The following is a 12,062-nucleotide window of genomic DNA, read 5'->3' as shown; positions in this document are numbered from 1 at the left end:
TAAAATGTATTATTGTCAGGCGCACAGCTTTCCCAGCCTTACAGGACTTCAGCCTACCACAGTGTGTCCCTACAGCGACAGACGTCAGAGGGCTAGTATTGCAGCATCAGATAATCTGTGGTTTAATATGGGAAGATTAGGAAGGCAGGAGAGAGGAAACACATTAGTCTGAAGCTTTTTTTACCATCCGGATGTTTACTGACAGATTTTAGATAACAGCTCCCGACAACACAGACTTAGTTCAGTTCAGTAATATCAGTTCATGCTACTCTCTCTCTCTCTCTCTCTCTCTCTCTCTCTCTCTCTCTCTCTCTCTCTCTCTCTCTCTCTCTCTCTCTCTCTCTCTCGTTATAATCAACTAATCCTTCCTCCTGTCAGTATAAATATGCATTTAAACATTTCACTAAACTGATTTTAGGCTACTTTTAGTTAAGAGATCCACTTTGAGGAAACACTGAGGAAGGCCCCGGGTCTTACGGCTGCTGAGTTTCCTCACTTTGATTTAGCGTGACAACAGGGAGCCATCTTTGATCATAGCATTCCTCATCCTTCTTATGAGTCTCATTGAAGATCCGCAAAACAATTACATAGGTTCATTACAAAGACATCCCAAATGATTTACTAATCAGGAATTCACTAAAACCTGTACTGATTTACTACCTGACTGAGTGGCAAGCAGGGTTGTTGCACAGTAGCATTGACAGTGGGGAGTCGGAGCTGGCATCTGGGGAGAGCAGAGAAGGTCCTGCCTGGATCAGCCAATGAGGATCCTAGATTCTCAAAGGTCACATCCACACCCCTGTAACCATAACCTTTGTCTGTTTTATAACCTCAACCTGCTGCTGTATTCTGGCCTAATCTAACATGGCATTTAAAAACAACAAAAAATAAAATATATATGGGATAATGGGGTCAGTTGGTACTAGAACATTTTGTAAATCATCATTATCAGCTCGCTTCAGCCACAGTCAGAGTCAGAGTCGTGTGTCTAGGCAGCATGGAAACAAAAGTACAGCTTCTGAAGTGAACCTTGAACACAGGACATTTTCAGAACTACTCCTTGACTTGGAATCATAGACTTAATGAATGCTGATCGGGGAGAGTGGCAGATAACTGCCTCTTTGCCCTGTCACCTCCATGCCTCTCTTCCTCCCTGCCTCACGTTCTGCATGACTGTGAGCTGACCCCCACCAGCAGTCTTCCCACCTGCTACTATGTCTCCCAGTGGTCCTCAGATATGTCCGCTCTCTACACAGGTCAGCTCTTGTGCCCCTCAACAAAGGAACCAAGGAGAGAGAATGATTCAACGTAAACGTAAAAAAACACACACATATTTCATCCTCCTACAGGATAATAGTGTGCCTTTGCTTCTGGGGCATCATCCACACTTCTAACCGTAAAAAAAACGACAACACAATTCCCTTGTCACCTTCACTTAGCTAATAGCCTGAAGAGTAGGCAGCATGTAGCAGGAGTCATGGCCTCTGCTGTGGAGCGTCCTGCGTCTTCTCCCAGGCTCTGCCTCTGTGTGCTGAGTGAGTGGGTGGGTGGTTGGGGGAGGTTGGACCCCCGAGCCTGCATCCTCCCCTGGTCCTCCTCCTCGCTGACTCAGCATCATGGCAGGTTGAGCAGTCTACATGTCCCTCAGCTCTCTTCCTTCAGACCGACAGCTAGTGCAATGCATAAAGCGCTTATGATGGACCGTAAACAAGTTACTCATGCATGTTTTTATTGTAATCATACATTAGAGGCTCTCTGCCAAACATAGACAATCATTGTTGATGCAGACTGAGTCCTTAATGCCTCCCCTGCCTGGCCATTATCATGATTTATTAAAACACGTGTCACTTCCTCAGGGTTAGGAGCTGCAGTGATTACAGAGACGCATGGTCACAGACTGCATAGCCCAGACAGACAGACTGGTAAACAGACAGGCAGACAAACAGGCAGCAGACAGAATGGACAAAAATAGAATGTTGAAAAATAGAATGTTGAACAATTCAAGGGCCTGTGAGAAAATGACACGTTCAGTTCTTATCAAAGATTTTCTCAGCTGCGCTTCTAAGTATAGCCATTTCCAGGATCCCATTCCTGCTGAACAGTATCCAAGTTTTGATGGAAATAATCTGGATGTGCTGTGGAGAGAGAGGTCTCTGGAGCTTCAGGGCACTGTACATCTCACACACACACAGGTTAGTTTGTCCTATATCCATATTGAATTCAAAGTCCTGCAGGTCAGCTGGTGTAGCGGATCTCTTCAAGGCATGCATCTTAGTGGGTTCGGTGCGTGTGTGTTTGTGTGTGGTACACTGTAGGTCTTTACAGAGTTATTATATTACAGGGTGCGCACTGTATGGTAGGTCACACACTACAGCCCAAACTCATATACTGTACTGAGTTGGTTCTATTTGCTTGTTCCTTATTGCTGTCTGTTTGTTGGTTCTCTTCCACAGATAATTATCATCTGGTGAGAAATCAGCACTGTTATGATACGCAATTATATAACCTTAATGTGTTACATATGCATTCCTCCTGGATCCTCACTGGCTGGAATATAGGCCTCTTACACAACAGGCCCCTGGTACACTGGTCTAGTGGTCCTGGTGCTGATACTGAGGAATGTGTGTGTGTGTGTGTGCATGTGTGTGTGTGTTTATGTGTGAACGAAACCAATCAAGGCTGACTTTAACTAGACTGCCGACTACATATACTGTAGAGTGCTGTGTAGGTCTGCAACTGTGCTGTTGATGGACCATACATACAGAACACCACTGGTGTGGTTTTGTTGCCGCCTCCACATCAAACCTTTCTGAAATATAAACGATGGGCTGATACAGGGCTGCTAAAGTACTGTATTTGGACATTGACATGAATGTATGAAATGAAAGTGAGTATGAAGAAAAAAAGCTTTTTCCAGGCGGACAGACAAACTAACAGGACAGACAGACAGACAGGTAGACAGGTAGACCGACGGGCAGCCAGCACATAGAGAGACAGGCAGGCAGGAAGGCAGACAGTGAGAGGTATTGTGCGGTGGAGCTGATCTGCTCATTTGTGTCTGGTTAATCTGGACAGGCTGGATAATGGCATTCTCTGGCCTCAGGATCCCATCTGTCAGAGAGAGGGAGAGAGAAAAAGGAGAACGAGAGGAAGAGAAATGGAGGGAGGGAGAGAAAAGGGAGAATAGGAGAGAGAAAGAGAGCGGGATGGATGTTTTATCAACAGCCAGATTAGGCCAAATGATTGGTCGGCAGTCAGTGCACTGTGACGGCAGAGGCCAGTGGCAGATTAGAGATCCTCCAGCCTCTCAATCTAGAGGAGAGCCACTCTGATGTCCCAGGGTCAATGTCTGTCTGTGAGTGGTGGTGTGTGTATGTGTTTGTGTGTCTTTGTGCATGTGTGTGTGTGTAAGTTAATTACTCTTGGTATTTGTGTGTGTGCGTTGTGCGAGTGCTTGTGTGTGAGCCAGTTAATGGATGGAAGGTGACATACAGCCTGTGTGTGATTCTGAGACAAGCCTCCCAGGGTGAGACTGTCACCCTGGACTCTGCAGGACACTAGGTGGAGTTGACAGCACTGTGACACAGGTGACAGTGCTTAGATGGACACAGTTGGGACCTTTGTTTATTAACTTTAATTTAACCAGAATTGTAGACTGAAAGCACCCTCTTCTTTGTGTTTGTCCGTGGTGTGGTCCAGGGCATTGTGAGGAGGCTTGGTAGGCTGTTGGTGTTTCTGTGACACCATCATTATTCAGAGAACATGCAAATGGAGGCACACACACACACAAACACACACACATCCTAGATAGCTGTGTGAAGGAATCATTAATCGCAGCATCTGGTGTCCAGCAGGTTAAGCCAAAGCTCATTATATCTGGTTTTAGAGGAGTGCAGAGCAGAGCAGTGGGTACTGGCTCTCTAGACCAACAACAACAACATTAACATACAGTAGCACAGTGAGGAGGGACGCGCTTGTCAGTATTCCTACCTGGAACCATACCTGTCCCACAGGGTAGTAGAGGATAACAATTGCAATTCCTTACATTGAGACATACATACAGTATGAAGACCTGCTAGAGAAACTTGACAATTTAATGCAAACCAGTGTTGTAGTGGTCACTAAATATATTTATTTTTTACTGCAATTGTATAGTATTACATCAGTGTTGCTTACGGTTTTATGATAAGAAAATGTTTTATTTGTCAGATATATATTGACAGTGTAATCTAGACAGTGAAATGCTTATACGTGTCCAAGTATATATGTACAGTATAATATACTTGCAAACAGACCCTCAGCTGTTATATCAGACATACTGGAATAAGAAGGGGGTTTGGTGAGCCAGGCTGATAACACAGGGTTGTGCAGGAGAAGCTTCAGTCACAATGCTCGACAGAGCCTTCCATATCAACCGTTTTTGATGAGTCATCCTCTTCCCCTGTGAAAATATAATCTGAGTCAGATATTCTTATCAGTAGTAATCCTGGTGTAATATTTGTCTGTTTCCACGCTGTAGCTCTGCAGGTTTCCGTATCCAAATCATGATACCATTCAGATGTGGAACACTGCTCTCTGCTGCAGAATCTGAGGAGGGAGTCAGGAGTTCAGGGTGGCCTAGTGCGCTGGATGGCTCTGCCCATTAGAGGCCATTGAAAAGCAGTCAACCATGATGACATGCCTGGTGTCCAACGGATGATTGGCCCACCTCCAGAAACACGTTCTACATGAAAAATTGCCTGCCAGCTCAGACCTGTTTTTTGTAGTTTTTTTTTTCTAAAAACTTTTTTTGTTAAACCTTTATTTATTCAGGTCAATTTTAGCCTGGTTCTTTCTTTCCAGGGGTAATTACTTTTGCAGAAGCCATAAGTAAAATATCAATTTCTAAACAGTCAGATACAGACCGACATTGATATCTGACCAGTCACAGTCTTACTCACTTCGGACCAATAAGATCATCTGACCCATCATGGCAACTCAGCTACAGGACATGACATCAGCTCTGACTAATCAGATAGTTCAGCACATCAGAAACAGTATAACCCTTCATCTCTCATTACCTTAGCCTTTCCACACCGGTATACTAAACAGGGGGACACCAGGTCACCGCCATGTCACGGTAAACATGGTTACGTCACTGCGTCTTTCAGAGATCAGAGACGAGCTGCCTCGGCATCGCAGAGCGTCACCACAACAGGTCATCGGTTGGAGGATGAATAACCTTGCCAGCGGATCAAGATAATCCCAAACTCCCGGATTAGGATGATATCAAACCATACACCCATATTCCTAAAACAGCAACGTCAGCGTTTAAACCCGGCTATAAGCTCTGTGTTTCTCTGATTCCTCGATTGTGCTGACAGTAGCCCCTTTTACAAAACCTTGAGAATCAACTACACGGGGTATGGGATAGTTGAACATGACACGCTCTTGTAAAACAAGACCAACACTTACGGTTTGAGTTTGCAAGGGCCTGTTGCTATCATTTTGATGACGCACTTCATGAGGCTTCTCAAGACATTTTCATTCATCGCCCATGTCTCTTTCATATCTCTCTCTCTCTCTCTCTCTCTCTTGTCTTGGTCTATGTTTTTTATTATGCTTAGTTTCTGTCTCTCTCCCCCCCCCCCCCCTGTTTCTGTGCTGATCAAGCTATTAGCTGTAGATTGAGCGGGAGTGCGTTAATATGTGTTAATAAGTGTTAATGTGTGTTAATGAGGATGTAGTGTGGCAGATTGCTGCTAGCTGTGGGCTGTGCTGGGGTGGGCTTATCTCTACACAGGCTGTAGAACAGAAAGCTGGTCCAATGGCCTACATCTCCAAAGGGTAGGATCTACAGTACAGACCCGTTGTTCGTACTGAATGATATTCTATGGACGTAGGACCCAGAGCCAAGATGGCTACAGTGCTACAGGCTACATCTGACAGACCCTATGAACACTGCATTGCATATCTTTTTCCTAGAACCATCGTGACTCTCTGACCATCCTTATCTCTCTCTCTTTCTCTCTCAATCTCACTCTCTCTGTCTCTATTTCTCTTTCTCTCCCTGTCTCTCCCTGTCTCTCACTTTCTCTCTCTCTCTCCCAGTGATTTCTCTCTGCCTGTCGGGAGACATTGTGTATCTATACCAGGGCTAGTTTACTGGATCTGCTCCTCACAGACCCTGGGCAGACCCTGTAAGCTACAATAACTTGCCCTAGACAGTCATACAGTAGTGTGCTTTCCGCTTCGTTTCCGAATAACCGCCATCTGCTTTCCATTCTGGATGTTGTGGCTATATGACATCTAATTAGATCTGGGGGGAACAGTATGTAGTCTGAATCACTGTAGTTTTATACCCCAGCTGCATAGCTGCTCAGAGTTTATACCTGACAAAGGACTGCATGTCAACGCATATCTATAAATAGAGGTAGTGGTTTGTTTAGTGGTACAATGTTGTAGCTGTTCCACTATATACCCCAGGGCCAGTGGTCCTACTCTTCCTGCTTCTATAGCCCACAAGGTGGAAATCAAGCAGAAAGGGCTGTTCATAATGCTGCAAGTGAAGGGATAGAAAGGAGGGGGGAGGGGGGGGGAGCAATATACAAAGCCTTAATTGCAGAGAGAACCTTAGAGCCTTGGTCAGCGATTCCTAACCTGTGGCCCACTAGTGGTCTGCGAGGGTAATGCAGGTGGGCTGCAAAACCAATGAAAACAAAAATATGCACACAAAAAAAATGTATACTTTATAATGTTGGTACATGATTATAATTTGTATGCATTACTTCCGCATATTGCATAAGCCATGTCAAAAACTTCCAGCAGCTAGCAGTTACGTTACTTCTCCATTCTCACACACAAATGCTTTTCGGGTAGTTCGGGTTATCTTTACTAAATGACAATTAACGATGTACATAGGATTCTCAGTTGCTGCCCTTCAAGCGATAGGGAAACAAAACTACAAAGGTAAGGTTTATCTAACTCAGTAAGGACATTTGCTAGCGAGCTAGCTAACATGTTTTAGCTTGCTTGCTAGTCGTTTATGTTAACACAAACACAATTGGTCTGTCATGTTCCCTATGGATAATGTAACATGTAACAACCTATTCTGGTTATTAAAAGTCACTTTACCGGAAGTTCTAGACCTGGCCCATTTCCCACCATATACGTACCACTGTCGTGTGCATAGCCAAATATAGCATTTTGCTATTTAAAGTCATGTTATATGGAACTATATGAACGGTGGTAGTTACTTAGACTTGCTCTCTTGTGTGCTTACTGTGGCGCTGATGGACACTTTCTTCTTTGATCGCTCAAATACATTTACGACAAAAATATTAGAGGTATGCAAGTGGGCCTCGAAGTGGAAAAGGTTGGGAATGGCTGGCAATAAGCTATCAATGAAAGCTCTTTGTATGCAGGTCTCATTAATGGCCGTTAGAATATGTTTTCTGTTTCTCTCAGTTTTATCACTTTGTTTTCTGTATTAAGAATGCTGCAATTTCATGAGGCATGTAATAGAACAGACAAGGCATGAATAGTGATGGGGAAATGTTTGTTTGTGTGGTAGACACCTGTGTGCGCGTGCAAGTGTGTGTGAGACAGGCCCATGACCCGCAAGATCACACAAGTACACTGAGACAGCAGTCATGACTGTATCACTGTAGATTGATCCCTGTTTTATTCAGTAGGAAGCATAGACGTAGTTCTCCAATGCTGCTGTGCTGAGCTGTCTTGAACTGGGAGGCACATTCAGCTGCAGGGATCTGGGAATTTCAGCACATGAAATGTTGATAGGAGGAGTTTAATGAGATGAAGTCTGTATATAGGACAACACCAACGTGATGGTGTTGGCCCACATATGCTAAGAAGATTATCATGGGCACACAATTTCATTGTGTCAAGTTACATGATGTATCCTCACACAAATCTGTGTCCTTATGTGCATTGGAGGTGGTTCGGTGACAAGGCTCATAACCCTCAAGGATGATAACCCTGCCTGTCGCCTGCAGAGCAGTCATCCACCAGCACCCATTCATACGACCTGGTTTAAGCAAAGAGAATGTCCTGAATGTGAGGAAGACCTGGGTTCAGTTCAGTACGTCTTTTTCGAAACAGTAGGCCTAACCCATGTACAATCCCCTTGTTCCAGTTTTACTAAAAGAGCCTGTTTTACAGAGATTCTCTCTAATTGAAGTCATTTGTACACACACAGACACACACACAGCCTATTCCCAGGGCTGCACTAGTAAAAGTGTTTTAGCGGAGCCTGAGTGGATGCGAACAGACACCAGAGTGATGAGTATCCCTGCTCTGACCCCCAGCCACTCTCCTGAGAAGATGGAAAAACAAGAACCAACGAGTGGCTTGAAAGAAGTTAGGGTGGAAGGAGGGAGGTGGGGGTGGAAGACGTGACAGCCCGTCCTTTCCAGAGTGTCCTTGATAGAGTCAGCTTGCTAGCCATTCCAGGTCTGGGTTTAGTAGGCTAGCCGGTGAGCTAAAGCTAAAGGTTGTTACTCACAGCGTGATGAGACTGGTTTCATTCCTGCAGCTACTGACCTTCCTCACAATAGACCTCACTGCAATCCATTGATGCAGTAGACTGCCCAATTCACACAAGGTGATGAGAGACATTGAATTGATGACTGTAGAGAAATGTAGATCTTCCACCTGACTGGGTGTGTCATGTGTTTGTGTTCCCCTCCCACACACACATGCACTCGTCATGCAAGATGAACAGTGCAATCTTGTCACTGGCTGCCTTTCTGCATGACGGTCTATGGTGTATATGTTTGAATGTGGTGCATGGGTGCTGTATGTATACTGTGTGTGTGTGTCTGTGTGTGTATGCGCTGCAGTATCAATTCCTGGTTGGATGCTCCTAACATGTTCTAGAGGAGGTCTATTTCCTGCATGACTTGTCTCATTGCTTCCAATTACGCTGCAGCCCAGCTCCACGGCAAGGCCGGGATGAGATTACACTAGTAGAGGTTATTAGAGTAATCAAATACACATTTTCATGGCAAACTGCCCCTCGGTGCTGAGGGTTCAGTGAGCAGTACTGCGTCTGCACACTTACTTTTCTTCTTAGTTTTTTTCTTATTCTTTGTTTAACAAACAAAAATAAAACTTGGACGATGAATAACTAATGACCACCTGGTTTTCCGTCGAATCAGAGGAGGCCTCGATTCCGGAACTGAGCCATCGAGCCTTCACACACTGCAAAGAAAATCATTTCATATGCAAATGGCATTACGTAGTCGTTCAGTTGGAACTTTTTGACCCCTCTGCTTGCTCCATACCTTTCAACTGTTATTACGGGTTCCTGAAATAGGTTGCGTTGGTTACGTAAACAGGGAGGCGTGGCCTCGGTGATGCGGCAGTGCCGAGGATCGCTCCAGGGTTCCAATACGAGAGGCTCACATGCTGCTCAGGGTGAGAGGGAGGGAGGGAGTGGGGAAGAGGGGGGGAGTGGGTGAATTTGTAAGAGTGTGTGCTAGTAAGGGACAGAGGCGGAGTGGGTGAAAATATAGTGGAAAAAGAGAATGAGAGCTGGAGAGGGGGAGGTGGGGGTGGGGGGGGGCATCCAAGGCCATGTAGCCGACAACCCAGTGATGAAGGATACAAAGATATGAGATGATTGAGACTTGATGATCATGTACAGAATGTGTTTGTCCGCTGCTGTCTGCCTTCAGGCTGGAGCTGAGATCACATCTTCTATCATCCTCCCCAGCCTTGGCCCAGGCCTCACAGTCCTGACAGAGTGCCTGGAGGATGGCTGGCTGTCCCACTGCTGGGCACAGCTCAAGGGAAATGTGTGTGTGCTTATGTCTCTCTCGCTCGCTCGCTCTCTCTGTCTGTCTGTCTGTCTGTCTGTCTGTCTGTCTGTGTGTGTGTGTGTGTATGCATGCTTTTGTTTCTGTCTGTGTTTGTATGGTTACTGTATATGTGTGTTCATTTCGATCAACATGCCAGATCACAATCAACCTGATAGATAGTCCCTGTGTGGTGTAGCCTACCAGAGTCCTCTGCTCTGAGCTTGATGGAAGATGATGGCCGACAGTTTCAGATCACAAATGTCCAACTCTGGCTCCTCCCAGCCTCAAGTTATTTCCCAAATCTTATCGTGATGTGTGTCAGCCCAAGAGGTGTTAAACACTGACACTTTGACGGTTAGTGCGCGTGTGTGTATTTGTGTGTGTAGGTTGGGCAGCTGTGTTCACATCTTTCCTCCAACCTCGTTGCTAGCACACAGTGACATTCTGAATGTGTTGGCAACATCAGTGCACAGCTTCTTTACAGTCAACGTGACTCCTCTTCTCTGAAACGCTAGCTAACAGTCGCTACAACTGTAGAGATGAAGCACTAAGTACCGTAAATGTTGGCATGATGCAATCTACAGAGAACAGAGGAGCAGGACAGGATAGAAGAAATCCAAATAGAACAGAACAGAACAAGAAAGGAGAAATACGAACAGAAAAGAATAGAACAGCGCAGAAGAGATCCGAATGGGACGGAACTGAATACAAATCAATTAATTAATTGTTCTGTTGGAGTCCCATCATCACGTTGTTGTTACCCCAGACTCCAGTCTCCTCTAGTTGTGTGTTGATCACCAGTATCAGGCTGACAGGACTGCTGTATGGGGCGGTTGTTGAGAGCTGGCTCATGTCCCTTGTCTCATTATGGTACAAGAACAGCTACAATATTTGAGTCTGATTTAGCATCAAAGCTTGTCATCTGCCAGCGTCTCTACAGAGCACTGTTCCCTTCTCTCGGCATAGTGGCATACAGCCTGGCAGACGCGAGGCCTTGAATACGCTCAAGCAAAAAACCATCAGATGAGAGCAAACTGTATTTTAACACTCTGAACAGAGAGGGAAGCACGTCCAATTAGCCAAGAAATATCAGCGCTAACATGACATTTTTCTGTAGTTGCAAAACTTGACTCCAACGGTTGCAATATTGATTTTACCTTGGGTACACTCTCTTCACAGTAATTACAGTAAACTTTTAATAAATCTCACATTTTGCTTTTTGCATTTCTCTGACCTTCCCTTTCTTTCTCTCCATCGCTGTCTATTCCTATCCTCTTTCTCTTTCTATTCCTCCCTCTCTTTCCATTTCTCTCCCTCTCTGTCTCTGTCTCCCTCTTTTCTGTCCCTCCCTCAATTTTTCTCTCTCTCTCTCTCTCTCTCTCTCTCTCTCTCTCTCTCTCTCTCTCTCTCTCTCTCTCTCTCTCTCTCTCTCTCTCTGTCTCTCTCTCATTCAGCTCTGCTGAGGTCAACAGCAGGGTCACACCAGCTGATTGCCATCTGTGGCTCCACTGTACTGTGGAAACACAGGGGATTTAGCTAGACTATGTCCACTTACACATACACAGGGGTGCTTATGACATGCACACATACACATGCACACACACGCACAGCGAAAGCTAGTGTAGGCCCTCGTGCCACTCCCCCTGCCGTGTGCATGCGCACACAGAACTGAACACACGCACACAAACACACTAAACACACCTACACACAAGCATCCACAACATCTGCGCTTTTTGTTTCAGATTAAATGTTTTTTTTGTGGTTTGGAATGCCAGGTGTTGTTGAAGAGTCTAAAGAGAGAATGGCCAAGGACACGCGGGTTATTATCCATGCGCTGGATCCCCCTGGATCTCCAACACTCGCACCCATCTGTCCCTCTCACAAGCCTTTTATCTCCCCACACTGCACAAGTGTTTGGTATTGACTCCTATCACTCTCGCCACAGGGAGGAAACATGTCTTGCCGACAGAATCACCATTCATCTCATCTCTCTTCAGCTGCTCTGCCAAACATCGATGAATTATGTATGAGGGGAGAGAAAATATTTAAACAATTCCGGTTCCATTTATTGATTGGAGGCAGAAATGTCCCCGCAGCTTAGGCAGCGACACAGCAGGACGTGTGTGTGTGTGTGCGCATGCGTGTGTGTTGTGTGTAAGAGAGAGAGAGACCGAGACAAATAGGAAATGTGTTGAGGTTAGCAATCACATCAACTCATTTTGGAGTCAGCTGTGGTCACAGATCTCTGTGCCTCCAAGTCTC

Source organism: Osmerus mordax, chromosome 9 (assembly GCF_038355195.1).
Source record: "Osmerus mordax isolate fOsmMor3 chromosome 9, fOsmMor3.pri, whole genome shotgun sequence".
In the NCBI taxonomy this organism is placed as follows: domain Eukaryota; kingdom Metazoa; phylum Chordata; class Actinopteri; order Osmeriformes; family Osmeridae; genus Osmerus; species Osmerus mordax.
Note: the sequence above shows the minus strand (reverse complement) of the source record.